Raw genomic sequence first — 24,968 nt, 5'->3', positions numbered from 1 at the left:
CTCCCTTGCTTCATGTGCACTTGTCACTTCTCTTGAAGCCTCGGCTAGCTGGAGTATCAAGCCGTCTCTCTCGTTTTCCGCGTCATAGAGTGATGCTTTATGACTTTCAGATTCAGTCATAGCATTCTCTAATTTTCTCTGCAACTCCGCTTCCCTTTGTTTGGCTGTCTCAATCTCTACTTCCTTTGCCTTGGACCTTTCTTTTATCTTGCTTAGCAGTTCATGCACCATGTGCATGTCTTTTTCATCATCATCTGTCAACTCTAAAGCTCTTTCTGCCACCACCTCCACTGGCTTTGGCCCTTCTAGTGCTTTTGGTTCGTCCAGTTTCTCTTCACTTTCTTTTTTACTCTTTGTGTTTTCCTCCGTTCCTCTCCGTTCATCTTGTTTTTGTAGGGTGATCCCATAAACTGCCTCAAGGGCCTCTTCTTCGGTGTATCCTATCTCTACCAGATCCTCATAATCATTTCTCTTTTGCTGAACTGGATCTATCTTCTTTTCTTTGGTCTCGGCCTCTGGCTTTTCCAAATCATCTGTGTCCACCTCTACTGTGGTCTCCTCCACAATTTTTTCCGTCTTCTTAGGGCTTGGTACATCAGTCATAGAGGGATATTTGTCCTTAGCTTCCTTGGCTTTCCCTTTGTCGGCTTGCCCATCTTTCTCTTGAGGCTTAGTAGACTCATCTACTTTCCTTTTCCCCTTGTCTTCTTTTTTGAGCTCAGCTTTTAATTGCTGTACCTCCTCTTCAGTGTATGGCTCGACAGGTTGCTGCTCCAGAATAGCCTCCGACTCCTCATAAGCTTTAATATATTGATCGTATTGATCAATATGTGGCCTGGCTGAGCTAGTTCCGACTTTAGTGGGGTCTGGCACCCACTTTTCTTCAAAGTCACCCTTTAGAGCTCTTTCCGCTCTAAACTGCTCCACTAGTCTTTCCATTCTTGGCGCTTTCTGACTTTTGGTTTGCTTGGGAGCAACCTTCTTCTTTACTTTCTTCTTAAGCGGCTCGTCCACATCCTCTGCAGGTTCTGAAACTACTTCTAGTTTCCGGCGTGCTCTTGTGGATGTCCTCTTGGATACTTCGGGCTGTTCTTCCTCCTCGTCGGCTTCTCTAAGCCACTCATTCTGGGAGGGAACCTTTGGCCACTGATCTCTAGCTCCAATAGCTTCATAAGCTATTCTTGTCAGAATTTCCGCTCCTCCTATGTACCTTGGCTTCTCGTTGTGCATGGCAATCACTTGCTCGTGGATGTGTTGAGCGTAATTCACCTCTTTTGGCATATTGCTCTTTAATGCCCATGTGATGGTGGTCGCAATGGCATGGGGTGGTGTCGTATACTTTTGCGGTCTTTTACTGTAAACATGAAGAAATTGGTTGTACAGTGGGCAAAGGGTTGCCGCTCTTGGGTCCGCCATATCTCCATAGGTTGCATTTTGCTTCTTGGGCCCATAGACCTCTATGGCCTTCCTTCTTTCCGTGACCGCGCTCCCTTTGTTGTGCAGCTTCAATGCGTCTGCAATGAGCTGTGGAGTGATCTGTACTTCTACTTTGATCTCTCCATCCATGGCTGTCAATGTGGCTTTTCCATCCTTCTGAATGGATGTTGCCAACTCGTACACTCTTCTTGTATCCACACCTGATGGTCTCGAGGTGAAGAAACTGTGCAAGTCTGCCCTTTCCAGGTACCTGCTGATGTCTTCTGACCTGCTATAATCTACCAATTCTTGTGGGATCATCGGTACATCCACCGCTTGCCCTTGAGGATCTCTGAAAGTCCCCTGGTAGATCTTTATTCCCTCTTTCTCTAATACTGCTTCCTCCACCCAAGTTTTGGTTGGCTTGAGGGTTTCTGCTGGAATGTCAAAGGGTTCCGCTTCTGCAAGAGCATCTTTAATTGTCGGTCTTTTTCTCTTCGTTGCCGATGACTTGGCGGAATCCATGGATCCTGTAACTCCAATTTTAGAAGTTAGCGTCTTTTTAGTACTGAAAGCCGAAATGAAGCTTTTAACTATTCAAATGACTTGAAAATTGAAACATGAGCTATTCAGGGCCTAAGGATGCAAGGTAGGTGAAAAAATATGCAAAATGGGCTCAAAATCATGCTGGAGACATCATACGCGTATGATGTCTTTTGTGTCAAAATGAATTCATATTGGTTGTGCTTGTAGCTGATAGTGTATATATGAGTATCATATGCTTGGATTTGAGTTTGGATCCCATTTGGTCAAGTTTTGGCCAGTTTAGTCCAGTTCCGGCTCTTGGCAAAATTTTTGAAAGGGAATTGGATTTTATGATCCAAATTGGATAAAACTTGGTGGTTCACTTTCAAATGGCATGTACATCACTTCTATTTGGTGGTTGAAGCTCTGAGGTGCCAAAATCACATAGTGAGACATCATACGCGTATGATGTCTTTTAGTGTATTTTTGGACCAAATTTCTCTATAAGCTTGGATTTGGCTTTAGATAGGCTTATTCAGTGGATTTATGAAGTTTGGATAGATTTTGGGCTAAAAATGGCTCTGGAGACATCATACGCGTATGATGTCTTTTTCATCAATTTTGCATGGGATTGGTTCTGTGGACTCCCCATGTACTAGTGAAGGACTGTCTCTACTCAAATCTTGGTTTGGACTTGAGTATGTTGGATTTGGGCCAAAAATAGGCTTTAGGTGAAGGATTTTCCCTCAATTGGGCTAATGGGGTGATCCTCTTGACCAAATGGTTCCAAATTTCATATGTAGCATGTAATAGATATATAATGGATGTATGATGACAATTGAGCAGTTTTGGCTCTGTAAGTGCAAATAGACTTCATACGCGTATGATGCCTTTTGTGTCAAAATGGTGCTTTTTGGTTCCAGATAGCTTGTAGATGTGTTAATCAACAATCCTACAAAGTTTCAATGAGTTTGGAGTTATTTTGACAAAATTAGGACCAAAAATCAATTTTATGGCCTACTTTGCGTCTTTTTGGTTTTCCTTGGGTTTTCTAACTCCAATTCTCATGATACTTGGTTCATAGGATGTGATTAACATGTGGAATGAGGCTATGCACTCAAATGTTGAAATAGATGTGAAATTCATGCTGTGAGACATCATACGCGTATGATGTCTTTCCTTGAAATGTTGGTCTTTTTGTGCAAAGAATGCTTTGTGCTAGTGCCCTAAGCCCTGCTAACTAGTTTTCAACTTAAAAGGTCATCAGTTTAGCTAAAAAGCCCCCTTTTATAGGCATTTCAGTCTTCGAAGTCGTCTTTTTGCCTTGGAGTTGAATTTCTTCAACTTTTCTTCTCGAGAGTTGCATTTCCAGCTCATTGGATATGTTGTGAAGCCATCTATTAGGTTGAACTTGACTTTGGCTCCCCGTTCTCCATCTTTCTCCTTTTGGTTGCCCGAAAGCATCTTTTTCACCATCGGTAAGTGAATCAGCTTTCTTTTGGGTTTTGCTTGCAAACATAAGTCATCCATGTATATTTGAAGCTGCTTGTGAAGTTTCATTTCATTCGGTCGTCAATTTCAGCCGTTATGCCAAAATGACGCTTTGTGTGTCCGCAGTCGAATCGGTTGTTCCGACCTACTTTTGGTGGTCCAAACCTGGAGACACTCCATGGTTGCATTGCCCTCGATGTTGTTAAGCTTCCTGAGAAGTTTTGTGTCGTTTCGACAACTTTTTCCTGTCTGCCTCTTGCAGGCTCTGTTGACCTAGGGTTTTTCCAGTCGTTCTTTCTCGAGCTTTGAGTGTTAGAAACCCATCTTCTATACTAGGGTAACCCACCTATAAGTTCTTGCAAGGTTTGGTTAGGCGGTTGTGCCACTATCTAGCATTCTACCGCATTCCCCGTCTGCTCTTGTTTCTTGGTTTTGGTCAGTTTTCGCGACAAAAGTTAATGATAAGCATCAAAAGCTTATGGCAACGAGTCTACCTCTCATGTCTGGTGTCCTCTGAGCTCTCGTAGCAGTCGTAGAAGGCTGTAGAAGGTTGGATGCTCCTGTGTGCTCCTTGCTCTCTCCAAGAAGGTAATAGTGGAAATGAGCTTGAAAGTGATGTGAAAAATACTTACTTCGGACTTCCCGGATCACTTGTTACCAAATTTGACATGTGCTCCTATCTCGTCGTGAAATGCACTTTAGGATTTGAAATTTCTCAATTTGGACTCCGTTTGACCTGTTTCTGAGAAATCTGTCCACTTTGCCAAAATTCTGTCATTTCGGGCTTTCCGCAACTTTTCCCGAATTGTACTCAATTTTTACCATGGGTTGCCCTTGTCATTAGGATCATCACCATCTATTCTTTTCTTTTTTCTGATCTCGTTTCACCTGCTTTTTTTTTCTTTTACTTTTATTAAGAAAATCATAAAAAATAAAGGAAAATAGAAAATTGAAGCCAAAAAAATTCCAAACATACACAATAAATAGCTGGTAACCCTGTGTATATGAATATACACTTATTTGTGATTTCTGGACTTGGATTACCACTTTTTTCCACTTTTTAGCTCCAAAAACACTCTTATTTAGTGATATTTACACGTCTAGAGACACAAATTCATCATTTGATCTCTTCTTGTTGCAAAACAAGGTATATAAGGGCATAAATATTATCAATATCCGCAATCAAACATAAAAATTGCAAAATCATGTAAAACACTGCCCTTGTAATATAATTTTTGTCTTTCTTTGTTTTTGTCGCTTGTAGCTGCTTTGTAGCTCCTGTATACCTGTATACCTCCCCCCCTCCTAGTCTGAGTCCTCCTGGACAACTATGAAGTGTCTGTGGCCGAAGCATTGTAGTTGTTTTGGTCATAAGTTCCCAATGCAATTGTAGAGCGATGAAACAACAGTCTTTCCAATAAAGCTGCTCTTTGTTTGATTGAAGGATTGGTGGTCGGGTTTTGGGTTGGTTTTGGCACTTCGGTAGTAGAATCAGTAGATGGATTCTTCTTTACCTTGTTGTTCTTTTTCACAATCCAAATCTGCTTCCGCTTCGCTTGTGCTTGCCATAAACTCTTTGCGACCCAAACCTGCTTTGTTCTTTGTGTTGATTTCCTCGCCTTGAAATACCTAGGAGATTCCATGGATTGTACTGAAGGGAGTTCCTGTTTACAAATCCTTGGGGTCCAAATTTGCTTGCTATAGCTTTGTGCCGTCATGAACTTCTTTGGAATCCAGATCTGTGTCACTGTCCTTGATTGTCTGGAATCACTCTGTTGTCTGGTATTGAAGACTCTGTTTTCCACCTTTGTGTTCTTTGGCACAACCTTTTTTGGTCTCCATACCAACTTTGACTCCGTTTTTTTCCCAGGTTGAGCTGTTATATTATTACTTGTCTTCCTTATCCAATGTTGAGAGTTCCTTGTCGAAGAGCAATCCAGTTGTATAGAAATTTTTGGTTGCCATTGCTTCTTCTTTTTCTCTGGTTGTTGTTTACCTTTGTTCTTGGATTCTTCCTTTGGAGTTGTCTCTGATCCTTTGGTGAACTTAACTGATTGACTTTCACCTTCGTATTTGATAAGCACTGATTTAGAACTCCAGTCAATCATTGCATTGTATTGCTTCTGTCATGGTTGTCCTAGCAATAATGGATGTTGTGTAGCTTGGTCTTCAACCACGTAAAACATATGAGGATACACATACTGGTTAATCTGTATATGTAAAACTGTGCATCCGACAATTTTGATTGAATTCTCAGAGTAACTCTTTAACTCTTGCTTGGTAGTTTGTAATTTAGTGTCATTTGTCAATTGTCTGTACAAACTGAGTGAAAGTAGGTTAGTTTGAGCTCCTGAATCCAAAAGTGCTCTGGCTTTGATTTGGTTGGTTCCTACTTTGCATTCAATGATGGGTTCTTCTTTGTCATTATCCATTTCTGTTATACTGACTGCGTTTATTCGTATTGCTCCTTCATTGCGCTGTTTTTGACGTAGTAGTCTTCTTTTCTCCATTCTTTCCTTCGCCTCGGCTTGCGCTTCCTCCACAATCTTTTTCTTTTTCTGGACACGCAGCTTTTCTTGATGTATTTTGAGAAGCATGTCTTGGGTTAGCGGCAAAAGATACTTTTTCACTCTGCATCCACTAATCCAATTGGGCATTTCTTCTCCGTCTAATGTAGCAAGCTTGACGGCTCCACTTGGTGATAGATCTTTAATCACCAGAGGTTCCATCCCTCGCTTTTTAAGCTTCTTAGCATACTGTTTCAGAGTGTAAACTAGGACATAGTCCCCAACCTTAAACTCTTTAGTCCTCACATGCTTATCAAAAAATTCCTTTTGTCGCCTTTTTTGAGCGTAGATAGAAGCTACTGCTTTTAGGCGAAGCTCGTCTAGCTTTTCCAGGTCATCTATTCTATCAGAAAGCTCGTGCCCTGTCCACTTTAGATCCTTAGCCACCCTTAAGGTTGAAATCAATAATTCTATTGGTAAGATAGCATTTAGCCCAAAAACCATGTTATATGGGGTCGTTCCTATTGATGTTTTATATGCTACCCTATATGCCCATAATGTTGAATGCAACTTCTGGTCCCAGTTAGTTCTCGACTCAGATACAATCTTCGTAAGGACCGTGCATATGGTTTTGTTTGTTGCTTCAGCTTGTCCGTTTGCTTGTGGATGATACGGGGATGATTTCCTATGGATTACCATGAATTCATCTAGAAGGATCTCTATCACTTCATTTATAAAATGTGTGCCTCGATCACTCACAATTTCTATTGGCAATCCATATCGTACAAAGACGTATTCATATAGAAATTGTGCCGTGGTCCTGGCATCTCCTTTTTGAGTTGCCTTTGCTTCGACCCACTTTGTTAGATAGTCTGTAGCCACAACGATGTATTGTGCATGAGTCTTATATGCAGGAGGTGAAATGGGTCCGACATAATCAATCCCCCATTTTGCAAAAGCTCTTGCCCCCATCATTGGTCTAAGCGGCATATCATCTCTTTTAAGTGGTACTTTGGTCCGCTGACAGTCATCACACCGTTTAACGTATTCCTCAGCGTCCATATGTAATGTTGGCCACCATATTCCTGCGGCTAAGACAAGTTTTGCTGTCTTATCACCTGAGAAATGGACTCCACCTACTCCTCCATGAGCTTGCTCCAGGATTATCACATACTCAGACTCTGATGCGCAAATCCTAAGCTGGTTGTCTTTACCTCTCTTATAGAGTTGATCTCCTATTAAAGCGTAATCTCTAGCTTCTGTCTCCACAGATTTTTGATGAGCTTTTGACGTTCCTTCTGGGAAAGTTCTATTTGTGAGATATTCAACAATATACTGACTCCATTCTGGAGCTATCATTATCTGATATAATGTCGAATACTCTGAAGGCGATTTTGATGAACATACAATACATACAGTGACATATTCATGTACGCTTTCTTTCATTCCTGGCCAATAGACTCCCAATTGTAACAAATTCCTATATGTGTTCCTTCTTGAACAATGAAATGCACATTCCTGAACATGTGCTTCGTGCAGATATATATTATATTCCTCAGGATTGATGCATAGTCGTAAAACATGATCATTTCCCAATTGATACAACCTTCCTGCAACCAATTGAAGGTTCTTGGATTGCTGAATAGCAATATGTTTCTGGTTGTATTCTCTTCTATCAAACTCTCCTCCATAGGTTAATAAGCTAACGACATTTTGAGACCACTTCGGTATCATTTCTATGTTGAACAAGTACGCGTCTGGCATGTCGTCATCTACTCCTATAGGGTCTTCCCCATTCGTCAATCGCGAAAGATGATCAGCTCTAAGATGTGTTTTTCCTTTCTTTACTACTACCGTGAAGTCGAATTCCAGTAAGATAATGAACCATCTCACTATTCTCCCGGTATTGCATGGTTTATTCACTAGGTAGAGCAAGGCTTGGTGATCCGTAAAAAACACAAACTTGTTGGCTAGAAGATAATGTCGAAATTTCTTCACAGCATATATCATTCCTAATCCTTCTCGCTCTGTTGTGGTGTAATTCTTCTCTGCATTGTTGAGCTGTCGACTGGCGTAACAGATAGGAAAATCCATGTTTCCTTCTTCTGGCTGAGCCAGAATGCATCCTATTGCATATGCCGAAGCATCTATATGCACATGGAATATCTTCTCCCAATCTGGTGATTTCAAGACTGGAGCAGTAATGAGTGCCTCTTTCAATTTCTTGAATGATTCCTCACACTCCTCTGTCCATTCAAAGTTCACTATTAGCCTGTAAAGTGGTTGGCCTATTATAGCGTACATGTAAATGAATCGTCTATAATATCCGCAATGTCCCATAAAGCTCTGTACTTGTTTCGCATTGGTTGGTCTAGGCATATCCACTATAACTTTTATCTTCTCTAAATCCGTGGATATTCCGTTTTGTGAGACAATATGTCCCAGAATTCTGCCCTGTCGGACCATAAACACACATTTCTCAGGATTGAGACAAATGCGATATGTCCTACATTTCTCAAATACTTTTCTTAGGTGTTCTAGATGCTCATCTCTCAGAAGAGAATGTACACATAAGTCATCCATGTATATTTCTAGAAACAACCTTAAGTATTCTTTGAAAGCATGCGTCATCAGCCTCTGGAAGGTTGCGGGAGCATTGGTTAGACCAAAAGGCATAACCCGATAAGCATAAATTCCCCACTCCGTTGCAAAAGCTGTTTTATGTTGATCTGCCGGTGCTATGGCTAGCTGGTTATATCCTGAAAAACCATCAAGAAAGGAGTATGCTGTTTTCCCTGATACACGCTCTAGAACATGATCAGTTATCGGCAGGGGATAATTGTCCCTGATTGTTGCAGCATTCACTTTCTTTAAGTTGACACACACTCGGAGTTTTCCGTTCTTCTTGGGTACCACCACAATTGGAGATACCCAATCGGTGTGTTCAATCTCGTATATGAATTCAGCTTCCATTAGCTTATCTATCTCTTCTTTGATTCGCTTAGCAAACGTATCATTATATGTGTATGGTCTCTGTCTGCTAGGCTTTGCATCTTGTTTTAGTGGGATTGTGTGTTGGCATATCGATGGGTCAACTCCCTTTAAGTCCTTATAAGACCATGCAAACACATCCCTGTACTCTCTGAGAAGACTCAAAAGTCTCTCTTCCTCGCCTGGAGACAAATCTGTGGCTATGTACACCGGTCTAGGTGTCTCACCTGGAGCTGCTAAATCAACTTTTTTTGCATCCTCCGGTCCGTCATAAGATTCGTTCTCCCTTCTCTCTCGAATAGGTTGGGTTAATACCACCTTCCTATCCTCAATTGTGAATTTCCTGTAGTGAGAGGGAACATCCATGTTTTCCTTGATTTTGGCATTTTCGTCCTCTCCACTCTTAATTTCTGTCGTCGAAACTTCTTTCAGAGTTTTCTTGAGCTCTCTGTACTTGTTTCTACGTTCTAACTTGAACTCCGTGTGTTCTCTGTTGTGCTTGTTCTTTTCTGATTTTTCTGTTTCAGTTTTCATTTCATTCCTTTGAACTTGATTTCTTGAGCTTCTTTTGTCTTTTCGTAAGCTCTTTTGATCATTGCCTCTCATTCTTCCAGAAATCTTGTCCTTAACACAATCTTCCGCCTTTACTAGCATTAGGAATTGATTTTTTCCTCTTATTCTAGGCATCGGGTTGGTTCTAACCCCCTTTGTTTTTCTCTTTGCTCTAAGTGTTTCTGACGTTGTTTAGTTTGGTTCGGGAAATCATAAAATCGGACATCAGTTATAGTTTCTTCGTTTCCACTTGAATTGTCCGTTGACTCGTTGTCTGCTTTAGTTCCCCACTCTGGATGATTGGGAATGTCGTGAAACACCTCTTCTTCATCTTCCTTTTCCAGTGTATCGTTCTTTTCAGTTTCTTTTTCGAGTACAGTTCTCAACATGAAGTACGGAACCACGTCGTACCCGTCCTTGTCGCAAAATTTTGTTGTGGGACCATCCGGAATTGCACAAACATCTAGGGTTGCTAGAATGTGTGTCCATTCTAATGGTTCAAGCGTGTCCTCTGGAAAGGGTTCTCCTATATAAGTTTCGTCTTCGATAGCCCTTTCTAAAACATATTCTTCTCGCCTCAGACTTCCACATTTCGAGGCTCCACACATCCATAACTCCTTGGGCTTACCTAACCAAGCTGGAAATTCGGATCCCGCCAAAGTAGCTGAATCAAACTCCTCTACCGGTGTTCGGTTCACATCTTTGTAGCTATGGTCTTTCAGGTTCACACGTGTAGTGGTTTCCATATTTCTCAGGTATATGTGATCGTAGCCCCAATCCTGGACCATTTTCAACTGTCTCATGAATGGTCTTCCCAGTATGATATCATAGTTATTCTCCTTGCCAAAATCGACAATAGCAAAAGTATGTTCGTATTCAATGCCGCAAGAAGTCACTACGACTTTCTCTAATAACCCCATAGGTTTCTCCATGTGTCCATCTGCTAATTGGAGTTTCAACCTAGTCTTCCTTATTGCTGGTTTTCCCCATTTTTTCCAGATTTCTTTTGTAGCAATGGCTACCCCAGCTCCGCTGTCTAGTATTGCCATCGTGTTCACTCCTTGGAATTCAACTGGTAAGGTTGTATTCCCCTCTTCACCTTCGCAATACTCTCCGACCTTGTTTAAGGGTACAGGCTTAGCGTTCTTTTGTGGTTTGCTCAGCTCTTGTATACCCTCTTGCAGTCTCGATGTTGGGTCTTTTATCCCAAATTTTCCAAGCATTTTCCTACAGTGGTCCACATATGTGGTCTTAGCCTCAAAAGCTCAGCTAGAGTGATAGTGCATGTCACTGGTGTTGACAAGATCTCTATCAATCCTTGCGAGTCCATGACTTTTTCTGATGAGATTCTTCGTGAGGGAAGTGCTCTAATCTCGGATTTTGCTTCATACTCTCCTAAGTATGAAGGTAAGGTATTCAGTGAATGAGGTTTGCTCTCCATTGTTCTAACAGAGCCCCCATCTCCCCAGTAAGATTGCAGATCCAAGTCCACTTGAGATCCTGCCTCAAATTCCACTATGGGAGGATTCCTGATGTCCTTTTTCCCAATTTGTCTGATTAGCTTGGCAACTTAGCTCGTTTGCAAAGTTTGCCTCTCTCACTTGTTTCCAAAATTCATTGTAATCCTCATCTCTTCCGTAAGACCTCTGTATGACTGGATGAAAACTCTCTATCTCCTGATCGGTTGTTTTCAATACTATGCGGTCATCCTTGTGTGTATTTTCAGACTTTTGTGCACTGGGAGTCTTTTCAGCTACCCGTGAAATGATAGTCTCTTGCTGAATTGGGTTTTCCGTTCCACAATTCATTGTTTCTCTTGGTGGTTCTAATAAGGCTTGTGCAGTCTCGATCATTCTCTGGCACATTTCAAGTCTCTGCTTTTCCAATTCCGCGTTTGGGTATGTCATCCACCTCTGTTCTTGTGTTTGGTTGTTCTTTAACCTAGCTTCGTAAGCTCTCATCAGTGCGTCCAATGGTTCGTGTACTTTGTCGACTAGCACTGATCCCCCTGAGCTTAAGCTCGTTGTTTCTTTGATACTCTTTTGTTTCGTTCTTTCCGGGCTCATCTCTCGTTTCCCGTTTTGACTCTCAAGTTTTTCTAATCTATCTTTAGTTCGCTTTAGTTCCTCAGCTAGAATAGCGTCTTCACGTTCTTTTCTCAACTTCATGCGTGCTTTTCTAGCTTTCCATGTGTTTCTCTGACTCCGCGGTCCTTGACTAACCACTTCAGTCGCTAACTTTCCATTCTCAGGTTCTCTAGTGGTTTTCTTAGCTTGAGCTCTAGTAACAACTTGCGTTGGTATCAGAGTTTCATTTTCAGACCCACTGCTGGTAGGAATAGTTTCTAGCATATTCAATGTCGTCTTTTGCACTTTGTTTGGATTCTTTGAACAATCCTCAATGAAGTGAGTAACCCCACACTCAGTGCAATAAGCGTTAATTCTAATGATTTCCGTATGTGGACAAACATTCATCAGATGGTCACCTCCACACTTGTAACAGGGTCCTAGTGCTGGTCTTGGTCCCACTTGATTCGTCCTTTGTGGATAGGATGGTCTTTGTCCTGTTAACCCTCCATGAGCTATGAACATCAATGTTCTTGCGTCCAAATTGTATCTCTCTTCATCAGAAGCACTTGTAACTGTTGGTGTTCCAACATTCCCAATCATGCCCCATGGTTCTGGTTGTTTGGGTTCTTCTGGTGGGTAATACACAGTTGGAGACATGTGTGCACCAGATTCTTCATAATAGGCTTGAACAGGCACTAAGGCTTGTTCTTCCTGATTCTCTAAGGTTGGTGCATATCTAATGCCCACTGGTCTTGCTCCTGGTAAAGGTGGTTGTTGTCCCAATACCGGTTGCGGTCTTTCTATCCCCATAGGTCCTGGTACATTTCCCGTTGGGTATCGAGGTACTGGATGTACTTGAGGTGGTGCTAATTGAGCAGGAGGTGCATACTGACGCTCCCTTACATACCCTTTGTTGTAATAGCACTCCTCTGTTGGATGGTTTGTCCATTTTTGTTCAATAGCACACCATTTCAGTGGTTTTGGCAATGGTTTTTGGTATGGTGCCATCCTTTTTAGAGCCTCTTCTATCATTTGCTCTACATTTGGCATGGTTGTTGTTTGAACATTCTTTTTAGTGGTAGTCTCGCTCGCTACGGAGAGAAGAGCTACTGGATGCAAAATCTGTATCCGCTGACACCTCTCCATAAACCGTACAGTTATCCACTAAGTACAATGCTTCTCTCGTTACTTGCTCAAAACTTGTACAAGCTTTCAAGTGCAAGTCCTTCTTGAGAGTGTCGTTTCTCAATCCCTCAATAAAGAGAACAGATAGTCTGTCATCTTGTGGTCGTTCACGTACTGGACATCTCTCAATGTATTGTTTGAAGCGAAGTGAAGCTTCCTTCACTTTTTCGTGTTCTCTCTGTTTAAAAGCATATATTTGTGAGACCGTACTGTGCTTAATCCCTCGTTTTGAGAACTCCTCAGCAAACTCTCTTAGCAAATGGTCAATGTCATGGAATCCCCCTATGTTCAGTGGTTGAAACCATGTCAATGCCGTACCTTCTAGAGTAAGACCAAATCCCTCGTATTGTGTATGGAAATCTGTTATCTGCTCAGCTCTTAAGACTTGCTTAAAGAGTGATACATGTGCATATGGATATCCTGAACCACCATACTTCTTTGGCATACACTTGGCTACTTGAGATGGTCTCATACGTCTATGGTGTGCTACCAATCTCATTGCTCGTGTGTCCTGGCTAAAGCTTTCTCTAGCATCATGGACTTCATGGGTTACCCTTGTCGGTTCCCCTACCCTGAATCTACTACTAGGAGGTAAATGTGATGGTTCCGCTTCGAACCTTGGACCTGGAGTGGTATACGAGGGGATTGGAATTGCGCTACCTCGATTTCTATCCATTGACTCTCTGGAATGTAATGATCCCATTGGTCCAGGATTCGAGTACTGAGGTTGACTGAAAGAGTCAGCAACCTGAGTTCTTTGTCCTCCTGTTGTCATTGGGTTTTGCACTCTATTTGTTGGTGCTGGTCTTTGTGAGCTAGAAGTAACATAATACTGATGTAGTGGTCCCCCAAAGTATGTATATCCTTCTAATTCTTTCTTGCCCATTGTTGAGTATTGCCTCCCATACTTGTCGTAAGCGGCAATTTTCACTTCCGATCCCTCTGTGTAGGTAAAGACATAAAGTCTTTTTTGGTCTGTCAACTCTCCAGTGTAGGCCTAGTTCTTCACATCTATAATAGAGATCTTGCTCCCCATTATTATATTTGTATAGCCCCACATAGATGTTATCAGTGTTGATCCTTGTAGTTTCATTCTCTCTTCTTAATCTTGCATCAGGGAAGTTCATTATTGGTGCTTTCTCCTCAAGTTCTTCATCTACTTTGGCTTTGGTGCCCATCAATCCCCACTTGTCCACAATGTTAGGGTTTAGGACTACCAAGTACATGGTACCCTCGTCATCTAGATATCTATCTCTGCTATAGCTCACAGGCACTAAGTCCTTGAACTCACTAGGTCTCTCTTCTATCTTTACGCAATAGCGGTCCATTCCATCTTTGTAGATTTTGGCACCTTGCTCATTGTCGTACTGGTATTTTATGAACAATAGCTTCATTGTGGCGGAAGGGTTTGATGATCCTGCTGCCTTATTTTCTCTGTTGTTCAGGTTCAAGTGTTCCAAGTGTTCAGTGAAAATCTTGTAAGATCTCTCCGAAGAAGTATCAGAAACACTTCCTTCAAAGATCGGCTCTAATGGTTGCACCCAACTTTGGTTTACACTTCCCTCGGTTGATATGGCACTTGCTTGTTCCCCTTGTGTTGGTTGGTTATTCTGGAGATTCCTGCTCGATCTCAAATTCATCAATTCCCCTAAAGGACTTTAACTTTTCCGTCTCGGCAATTTGTTTTCCCAAGTTTTTGTGGTCAGAATTGATCCAAACTGATTGATACTTGGTTAATTGTTTAATCTTGTCAGTTGGACAACTTCTGTTTCATCAAGTGAGAATTTTGTTGCAGTTATGCTGAAAAAGACATTATACGCGTATGATGTCTTTTTTTCACAGATTTGGACTATTTTGGTTATGCTCACTCTCAGTAGCCCCCTTATGCTCTGTCCACTCAAAAAATTCAGTTTGAACTCTGTTTGAGCAAGTTATGGCTGATTTAGGCTTTTCTTGGCAATTTTCCGCTTTTGACTTGTTTTGGGTCAATTGTGATCCAAATGGGATGAAACTTGAAATATAACCTCTAGATAGCTATTACAATGGATCTGTGTTGGCAAAGTATCAAAATATGTCCACAATTAGGTCAAAGACATCATACGCGTATGATGTCTTTTTCATCAATTTGGGTCAAGACTTGATATTTATGCTTTCTACAGTGTTTGTAACAATTTTGTCAGGTCAGATATCAAAAATAAGCAATGGATGTGCTAAAAGACATTATACGCGTATGATGTCTTTTGTTCCAGATTTTGACTATTCTTGGTTTTAAGCCTTCTCTAATGTTTATAATTGAGTTTCAAGTGTTATTGTCAGGTTTGAATGTAAAAACAAGATCTGAATCCAAAATTTTCTATTCTTTGCGTTTCTTGGACTCCGACTTGTCTTTTTGGGTTTCTTTGAGTGTTAATGCTCTTGTTTTAAGTTGACATTAGGGTATAACCCCCCTTTTGAACACTCTAGTAAAGTCAAAATTTTTGTTTTGGTCTCTGTTTGGTCATTTAGACATCATACGCGTATGATGTCTAAAGTTACAGATTTCCAGTTTTTTTGGCACAGAATCCTTCCTAAAGCTTTCTCAAGTGCTCAGCAGCTCCCAGATACACAGAAAATTTCTCTGACTTTTGTTTATTGCAAGTTTCACTACTAACTCGACGGTTTAGTGATCTATCATGCAATCAACCATATCAAGCAAATACTCCAATGATTACTAGCTCCAGATCAGGATCAAATGAAGTCCTACCTAAGCTATTCCTAATCATAAAATGGGTTTGGTAATTGTGATTTTAAAGAGATCCATTGTCACTCACGGACTAGCAAATTCTTCTTCTATCAACAACTACTCAACACCAACAAAACAACAAACAAATCTAAGCTAAACTAAAAATACTGTCAACACGGAAGACCCAGGAATACCCCACTTCCTAGTATCTCTCGAGATCTTCGGAGTCCACCACTCCTAGATCTTTTCTAACTAAAGTATACAAAGTAGTTTATACAACTCACCTCGTAGGATTAGTTTAAGGTCACCTACTTAGGGCTCTCGTCCCCGGCAGCGGCGCCAAATGTTAAGGCGGTTACGCCGCTAGCGGAAGCTAAATAGCGAGAACTCAACCAACAACAGAATTTGTCAGACGAGGACGGAGCTTGACCCGCAGGCGCATGGAAACAACTAGGTGGGTGTCAAATCACCTACTCGACCTTCTAATGACAATCACTACTAAGGAAATCAAATCTAAGTTCTAAAATACACAAGTGACTGAAATCCTTACTACGAACGAATGCTATACGAAACAGAATCAAGAATCATTGAATCGATCTCAAACTCAAGGGGAAGTCTATACACTAGATAAGAACAACACCCTAAAGACTTGAACTGCAAAATCAACCTATAACCACTCCGTGCAGTAAACGCGTATGAAGACAAGCCGAAAAATACAGGTGATCAAAACTTGACCCCGATGGTACCAATGTGTAGCTCTACTCATTGTGGTTCTATAGATATGCTGCACGCTCCATTCTGACACACGAGTTGGAATAAAACTCACACCGAAGCTCGTAGGAACTTACCACACATAGAAGCCGATAGCGCACACTCTTGGTATCTGTGCGTAGATCTCTCCGTTGCTAACACAATGGCGGTGTCGCTTCTCCAATGGCGGCTCCGTAGCTCGCGTAGCAAGTAGATAAGACTCTCTCTCTCTCTCTCACTCTCTCTCAGACACAGTCACGGCGCTCAAAAACTCACTTTGATTAATAATCTGAATCCCTTAGGTTACAAAAACTTTGGCTTATATACCTCAGCCTTGGAGGTGAGAATATCTCTAACTAATTACATCAGCAAGTGAAATTACATCGGGATTACAAGCTGGAAACTCAATTGAGTCCCGTTACTTAATGAATGGCTCAAATCAAAATTAATGTCGGAAAGACATTTATTACAATCAATGGTTACAAAATGATGAGTGTGAGCAAAAATGTGGGTGTGATCCTCTGCTTGCTCAACACAAATGAACTCCATGGTTTACTTCTTGTCATGCTCACCAGTGGGATATGCATGGTAGCCGTAGTGTCATTAAGAGAAAGATGAGCTAGATCTGGGAAGGTAAAACTGCCACTTGTGGGCTCAGATTGTACTGAGGCTCCTGGCGAAACAACATATGGAGGATCAATGGGGCTCACTGGGGGAGTCTCCATTTGTGATAGGGTTGGTTGGTTGGACTTTCCCGTATCCAAGAATCTCATTAGGCCTGTTGAAGGCATGTTGATCCCTGTGTTCTGTCTTTCTAACTCGACAATCCTATGGAGGACATCACAAACTTTCTGTTGTTGCTCATCTATGCTAGTAGCACCCGATGTGGATTGTAGAACATCTAACCAACCCACATGATAGGTGTGTCCTGTGTACCGACCAGTTAAAGCTTCTTCTTGTAGGTCATACTCCCAATTTTAGTTTAGGAATATCCCATCTAGACCTGGCGTGCTGGAGGTTTCCCTCGAAGTGGAAGCATTATTGCTGCCCATCGCTTGCCCCTCCGTGACTGCTACCTTGGGAGCACTCGGTTGCTCGGCTGGCATGATTGTTGTCATATAAGCCTTTGCTTTCAGGTCTCGACTTTGTTCTAGCCTTCGTAGGTTCTCAATTTCCCTCTCCCTTGTTGCTTGCATATAGCGTTCGATCTCTTGTACTTCGGCAAGACTCCTACCATCGGGTAGTAAAACCTCAGAGGGAGATAGTCCTAAAGGATCAGGAGGTGCAGTGGATGGAACATTCACATGCACACTCTCAAGAAGCATAGGGTCTATTTTAGGCATGAATGATGAATTTACTTCCCCACTCCCTTCATTTATTTCATTAACCGCATGTTCGGAGCGAGTAGCTCTACTAAGGGTCTCTTTTAAGCGGCTAAACACGCTGGACTCGGGCTGTGGACCCATGGCATGCATGTCCTGACTTGAACTATGAGGGTTTGGTGTAGGATACCCCTCCATGACTTCGTAGTCAGAGGAAGAATCACTAGACGCGATATGAGGATCTTGGGTCGCGCTACCTTGAGTCCCGGCCGAAGGTCCAGAACCTAGGGTGGAGGAATAATGGGTGCCCGCGTAAATGGAGGCACTACCAATATGCTCGTGCTCTAACACTCGTCCAGAGTGTAGGTTCATATGACTTGGATCCCCTAGAAGTGTCAGTGAGTGCCCGTGAAGGCTGCTCACCTAGTAATTTTGGGTGTTTTGCAACCCAAGTCTTTTCTTATTTATTTATTTTTTGATTTTTCGGTCCTTTTTTTCTGACCCAGCTATAGAATAGAACGTATGATAGCTCAAAACGAGCGTCTCGGTCAGAGGGACGTGCCGTGCTTTATAGCCCTCCGTTTGGTCACTTTATGTCCTCGGAATCCCTAAAACCGTCAATTTCTAGTAGGGAACTAGGCCCAAATTAGAAAGTCTAAGGGTGCAAGTGGGAAGAGAAGGGATGAGAGTGGAGGACTTGCCCCACATGCTCTCATTCCCTCTTGAGGGGGTAGGGTATATATATAAGAGTGAATCTAGTATATATCATAAGACTGTGGACTGAGGCCTGGGCCTGGGCTTGGGCTTGGGCTTGGGCTTGGGCTTGGGCTTGGGGAAACGATCCCGATCAAAATTTTAGTGTAGCCCCCCAGTCACTCAAGCTTAAATATTTTTGGTTTTTTTTTTTTTGAGGCGAAGACCGCGCGCGGTTTAGGTGACCCTTTCTTGGCCACACACACTGTCAACACCTACCTAACCTCTCTATCAACAGCTCACAGACAGCTCACTACCTTATCTACTTACTAGCAGTGCTGCTAACCACTAACTAATCTACTAACTTATCTGTTAACCACTCTGCTAACTGCTTACTGACAGTGGGCTAACTGTCCACCTACTTCCTCTCTCACTACCTTACTGTGCAAAGACTGTGTGCAGGCAAACCTTGACAGAAAACTGTGTACAGACTGTGTGCAAACAAAAATTGCTAACTGTCTACCTACTTATTCATTCAATGCGAACAAGCTAACGACTACTAATTGTGCAAAGACTGTGTGTAAACAGAAAACACAACATTATGCAGAAATCACAGAACTTGAAGACAATACAGAAATTAACAACTTGCAGAAAAATAACTCATTCCTCTTCCTCTTCCTCTTCTTTCCTACTACAAACAACTCATAGGAGAAGCACAAAGTGCCTCTTGGGCTTAGTGCAGGGCGATTCCCTGGCAACGACGCCAAAAATGTGCGCTCCTTGCCGCACTGTCGAAGCAAGGGACTTGCCTAACACTGTGTGTGAGCCACAGACGGCTCCAAGCACACAACTAGCTTAACAAGTAAGCTCAAAAGAGGGCAATGGTGTGTCACTCACCGCTCTATGCTCCTGCCGTGGAGGATTCCTCACCGCGAAGAAGAAGGAGACGCCTCTACGTTGCGCTCAACCGCTTCACCGCCGTCGTGCCGCCGCAATGCTCGATCGCACTCTCTCTCTCTTTCTATCTCTCTCACATACACACACACACACAAGGAGGTGAAGAAGAAGAAGATGGAGATGGAGATGGAGCAAGAGCACTCTTGTATTGCACAAATGAGAGAATGAGTGAATTTTAGGTTTAGTTGGATTTTATATGAGCTCACCCCATTCACACTTGGGCGCCCATGCTTAGCCAACTAATCCCTTGAATGTCCCAGTTAGAGTGCGCCTCTCATCTGCGATCACTCTTACCCTTTTCCTGTTGGACCGACAAGCCCGGTACCTGACTCTACCAAATAAATAATACAATGTCCACAGTAGGTTACAACGTCCGTCTCGTAGGTGATAGGGTGTCCGTGAGCCGTGAGGGTTAATAAACAGAAGAAGAGTTTTAAAGAAATGCTTTCAAGACATGGTAAGGCTTTTGCTTTCCAGCCACATGAGATAGGGTGTGTTGATCCTAATGTTGTTGCACCTATGGTGATCTTCACTATCCCTCATGTACCTTGGAATCTACGCCCAATTCCGGTTCCGAAAGAACATTTGCCAAAGTTAATAGAACTACTCAGTGAAAAGATTAGCATGGGTATCTTGGAGCCTTCTTGTGCGCCATATTCAAACAGGTGGTTCACTGTGCCTAAGAAGAATGGAGCTTTGCGGTTCATACAAGATATGCAACCTGTAAATAAGGTTACCATCAGGAATGTGGGTATAGGTCCTATAGTCGATGAATTTACAGAGGTGTTTCCAGGAAGGTCAATTTAGTCAATGGGAGATCTCTATTCAGGGTACGATCAATTTCAGCTAGATGTTGAGAGTAGAGATTTGACAACTATGAAAACACCTTTGGGACTGGTAAGGATGTGTACCTTACCTCAAGGAGCAACAAATTCAGTTGCACATATGATGAATGGGATGAACAAGGTTCTATGTGACTTCATACCTCAAATCACAATGCCATTTGTTGATGATATGCCCATCAAAGGAGGTGAAGACAAAGATAAAGACGAAGCTATGGATTCAAGGGGGTGCCGTAAGTTTGTTGCAGACCATATCGAAGATTGTGAGAAGATTTTGACAAAGCTCGAAGAAGTTAATCTTACCCTGTCAGGGCAAAAATCTGTATTGGGTGTCAATGAAGTTTTGATTGTGGGGCATATGTGTGGTCCTTATGGTAGAAAGCCCTGTCCAAAAAAGATGGATGCAATCAAAAACATGAAAGAAACATGTACAACTATAACTGAATTTCGAAGATTTCTTGGTGCTTGCGTCTTCTACCTTATTTGGATACCACATTATGCACATGTAGCAGATCCCCTTTATAAGTTATTGAGAGAAAATCAGAAGTTTCGATGGGATGAAGAGCACAAAAAAGCCATGAGAAAGCTAAAGAAGCTACTTCTTTCATCGCCAACCTTGAGAAAGGTAGAATATGCATGTGAGAGACCTGCCATTGTGACAGTGGACACGAGTCCTACAGGGATAGGATGGGCAGTAGGGAAAAATGATAATGAAGGAAAAAGGTATGTGGTGAGATTTGGAGCCAAGATTCTGAGTTCTCGCCAACGCGATTATGCACAAGTAAAAAGGGAACTATGGGGGGTGGTTACAGCATTGAGGTGTGACAAGGAGTACTTGATAGGGGCATCAGTGGTTGTGGAAACTGATTGTTTGCCTCTTCTTGGAATGATCACAAACTGTTCGACTCCTGATATTGCAATGCTACGATGGATAGCCTACATAAAGTCCTTGAATCCTGAGTTCAAGCACATTGCAGGGAAAGACAATCCAATGGAAGATATGCTATCTAGGGCAAGGTATGAAGATGAACAGGACATGATTATTGAGGGAGACGATGTTGGCACAAAGTTTTACACTATTGATCATGCAAAGAGTAGTCATGCATGTTTTGTGTCTTCACTTGAGTCCTTTTCAGAGGAACTATATGAGGATGAATGGCTCTTGATAGGTGGCTACTTAAGTACTCTGCAGAAGCAGGATGATTGGACTGAGCAAGAATTTAAGAGGATAAGAAGAAAAGCATATGGATACTTCTTGAGGGATGGCTACCTATGGAAGCATCCTAAACGAAGACATGGAACACCATTGCGCGTAGTATGCGATAAGGTTACTCAGCAACAAATCATCAAGGAGTTCCATGAAAGTTTATGGGCAGGACATCGAGGTGTATGGGAAACATTTGCCAAGGTAAAAGAAAGGTATTGGTGGAAAGGGATGTATAAGGATGTGGCTGAGTTTGTGGAGTCTTGTGTGACATGTCAAATGTATTCAAATGTACGGCATCGTGATGGACTACATCCTACTTATCCATTAGCCATGAATTACAAATGGGTTGTGGGTTTGGTTACAATGCCTTTGGGACTTTGGCAAATGAGGTATTTGGTGCTTGCAAGAGAAGATTTGTCTAATCAAGTTGAAGGGCGAGCATTGAGGACAAAGAGTACACAATCTGTATGTAAATTTCTTCTTGAAGGTGTGATCTGTCGCTATGGGTGTGTGGGAAAGATAACTGCAGATAGAGGAGAAGTGGATGCTGATGAAGCAAGGGAATTATTCTCTAGAATGGGCATCAAACTAGCTTTAACTTGTGCTTATAACCCAGAGGGAAATGGCAAAAGTGAAAGAGTACATCCTCCAATAATCAAAGATTTAGCTAAGGCTTGTGAAGGTAAGCTTGGAGAGTGGCCAAGGTTACTGCCATTTGCATTGTGGGCTGACCGTACAACACATAGTTCAGTCACTAACTATATGCCTATTGAATTGATGTATGGTCAAAAACCCGTGATGCCAATTGAAGATGTAGTTCTTACATGGAATGTATTTCCATGGGAAGATGGAATGAGTAGAGAAGACCTTCTTGCATTGTGCATACAACAACTAGAAAGAAGGCCTGAAGACATTGAGCTTGCAAAAGCTCGACTAAAGAATGCAAGGTTGAAAAACAAAGACAAATTTAACAAGATGCATAGGCTCAGACCGAAAGACATTGAAGAAGGTGATTGGGTGTTGATGTACGATAGTAGCCTTGAAAAACAGAACTCTACAATAAGGAAGCTTGCAAAGAGATGGTTTGGTCCTTATGTTGTCAAACATGTGCATGGAAATGCAACTTACACCTTGCGTGAACTGGATGGGACACAAGTGAAAATTCCCATTGCAGGAAAAAGAATTAAATTATTCAAAAGAAGAGGGGATTCTCATCCATTTGATGCACAACCAAGTGAAGAGGATGATGAAGCCAACTATATGCAAACTGAGGATGAAAGTGAGAATATGGCGTCTGACCATGAGTTTTAATGCTCTACAAATGTTGTTGTGGCACATACCGGAGGATGTGCAGGTTTAGAGGGGGTGGATGTCATACCATGGCACGTACATAGTGTGAAATAAAATATTCACCTCACTCTTGACAGCTCTCGATGTATGAAAATAAAAGCAATCATGTACATATTGTGATATATGTTGAAGCGTCTACTGCGGTCATTATCATGTACATACCTAGCCGGGGAGTTGTGGCCCTGGATGTGGCGCATTTGCATGATTTTCCACTTGATAAGATGTTTAATTTGGTTTGACAATGTACATAGTCCAAGTGTTTCATGGTGGTACACTCATTTCGCCTACAAAGACTGATGCGGGCAAAAACTGCCAGAAATAGCAGCTAACAGGTGCTGTTGTAGAACTGCATAGAAAGTGACCCAAAATGGTATATGGATGAAAAATCATGCTTATCTATTCTTTTTATGCTTATGCGAGTGATCCCAAAAATTTAGGGATTTTTTTGACTCCGTTTGGGATTTTTCACATCAAAAATGGCATTTTTTTGGGTTAAAAATGAGCTGAAAATGGCCTAGTTTTGGTCCAAAGTGGCAAAATGGCCCAAAAATTGACACATCAGCTCATATTTCCGGGGGGGAAGAGAGAGAAGGGGGATTTTTACAGAAAAAACCAGCAATTTTGCTCTACTGTGTAATTGCTTCCATGGTTGCTCAATCTATGTGTAGGGCAGTCCCGCCTCTTCAAAATCTTGTATCTGAGCTAGTGAGGGAGTGAATTAGGGTTTCCCCTTATCAAAATGGTGTGTGGGCTTCACTTTTGAAGCTCTTAAATCTCTACAAATTCATAAAATGGTCGCCATGAAGGTGGAAGCTCGTGTATTCCTTTCAACTGTTTGATGTTACGACTACGTAATTGGGGGCGAGGCTACATGATACCATGAAAGAGGTTTGGGTTTTGATTGAGAATTGTGCTTGTATGAGCATCGAGGTTTCATGGCTGAAACATTAGTGTTTTTAAATGGTCTTTTTAAGTGAAATTGAATGTGATTTGATGATCCTCTCATCATACTCTCGACTACGAAAACAAGCAATTTCCAAGCACGATAGGAAAGAGGGTTTGTGACTTTGCTGTCACGAACGCTCTTAGATTCTCTGTTACCCTTAGAAAGAGGGTTGGTGATTCTCCACAAACGCTTTCTTGCAAAGGGTTTGTGACTCTCATTACGAACTCTCACAGCCAGAGGTTCTACACCTTCCTAGCTAGACCGCACACTTTTCGACAACGCTTTACATACAATGTGCGTTCTGTGGGACTGTTATGAAAGCCTCGTTTGACCAAATGAGTGTCAGATTTCTCATACCAAGCATAAGGAGATTGCTTCAACCCATACAAAGCCTTCTTACATCTGCACACTTTGTCCTCTTGTCCTTTCATGACAAACCCACGAGGCTGCGTTACATAAACTTCCTCAAATATGTCACCATTCAAGAAAGCAGTAACATTGTCTGATTGATGTACATCCCAACCAAAATGAGCTGCCAATGCACATAGAAAACGAACAGTAGTCATACGACAAGTGGGAGTAAAAGTTTCTTCATAATCTATGCCTTTTTGCTGTGCATAGCCTTTTGCAACAAGTTGAGCCTTATGGCGATCAACCTCACCATCCGGCTTGCGTTTCAACTTGTAAACCCACTTTGTACCAATGGCATTTTTTCCAATAGGCAAATCACATAGAGTCCATGTGTCATTTTCTATAAGTGCATCATATTCTCATTGCATGGCAGCCATCCAATTTTTTGAATTCTGTGCTTCATCAAAAGAGAGAGGTTCCTCAACATCATGTAAGCTAGACACAGCCAAAGCATAACAATCTGATGCATAAGATGCATGGCAAGAGCCTGAACGCGTACACTAAACAAAGGTGCATCCAATTTATTGTTACACAATGTATGCACCTGTTGGACGGATACGCCGCGACGGACGTCAGCATAGCGAGAACTCACCTAACATATAATGTCAACTGAGGGCGAAGCTTGACCCGCAGGCGCGTGGAAGCAAGCAAAGGGTGTCAACCTCTACTCGACCGACTAATGACTACTTCCTACAGAGATATCAACTCTACATGCCATCGGTTCTGTGAATATGAGAGTCTCATATGATGCTACCGCAAGCCAAAAGCCCATTAGACGTTCTTGAAACGTTACGAAACTTAGGGGATATCCTATCAACACCAATAGGCCACTCTCCCTAAGGTCCGTGACCAAAAAAACCTACTCAATACCCTCCGTGCAGAAAACGCGTAGGATGTCTGGCCGGTTTTTGCAGGTCGACGTTTTCAAAAACTAAAGGGCCTAATGTGTAGCTCTACTCGCTTTGATCGCGTAGATATGCTGAAGTGCAAAAACGGACAACAGTTACTCACCGAAACTCCAAAAGTATCTCG

This window comes from Adiantum capillus-veneris, chromosome 17 (genome assembly GCF_014529385.1).
Source record: "Adiantum capillus-veneris isolate H3 chromosome 17, ASM1452938v2, whole genome shotgun sequence".
Taxonomy (NCBI): domain Eukaryota; kingdom Viridiplantae; phylum Streptophyta; class Polypodiopsida; order Polypodiales; family Pteridaceae; genus Adiantum; species Adiantum capillus-veneris.
The sequence above is the reverse complement of the archived record's forward strand: the minus strand, read 5'-3'. Positions refer to the sequence as shown.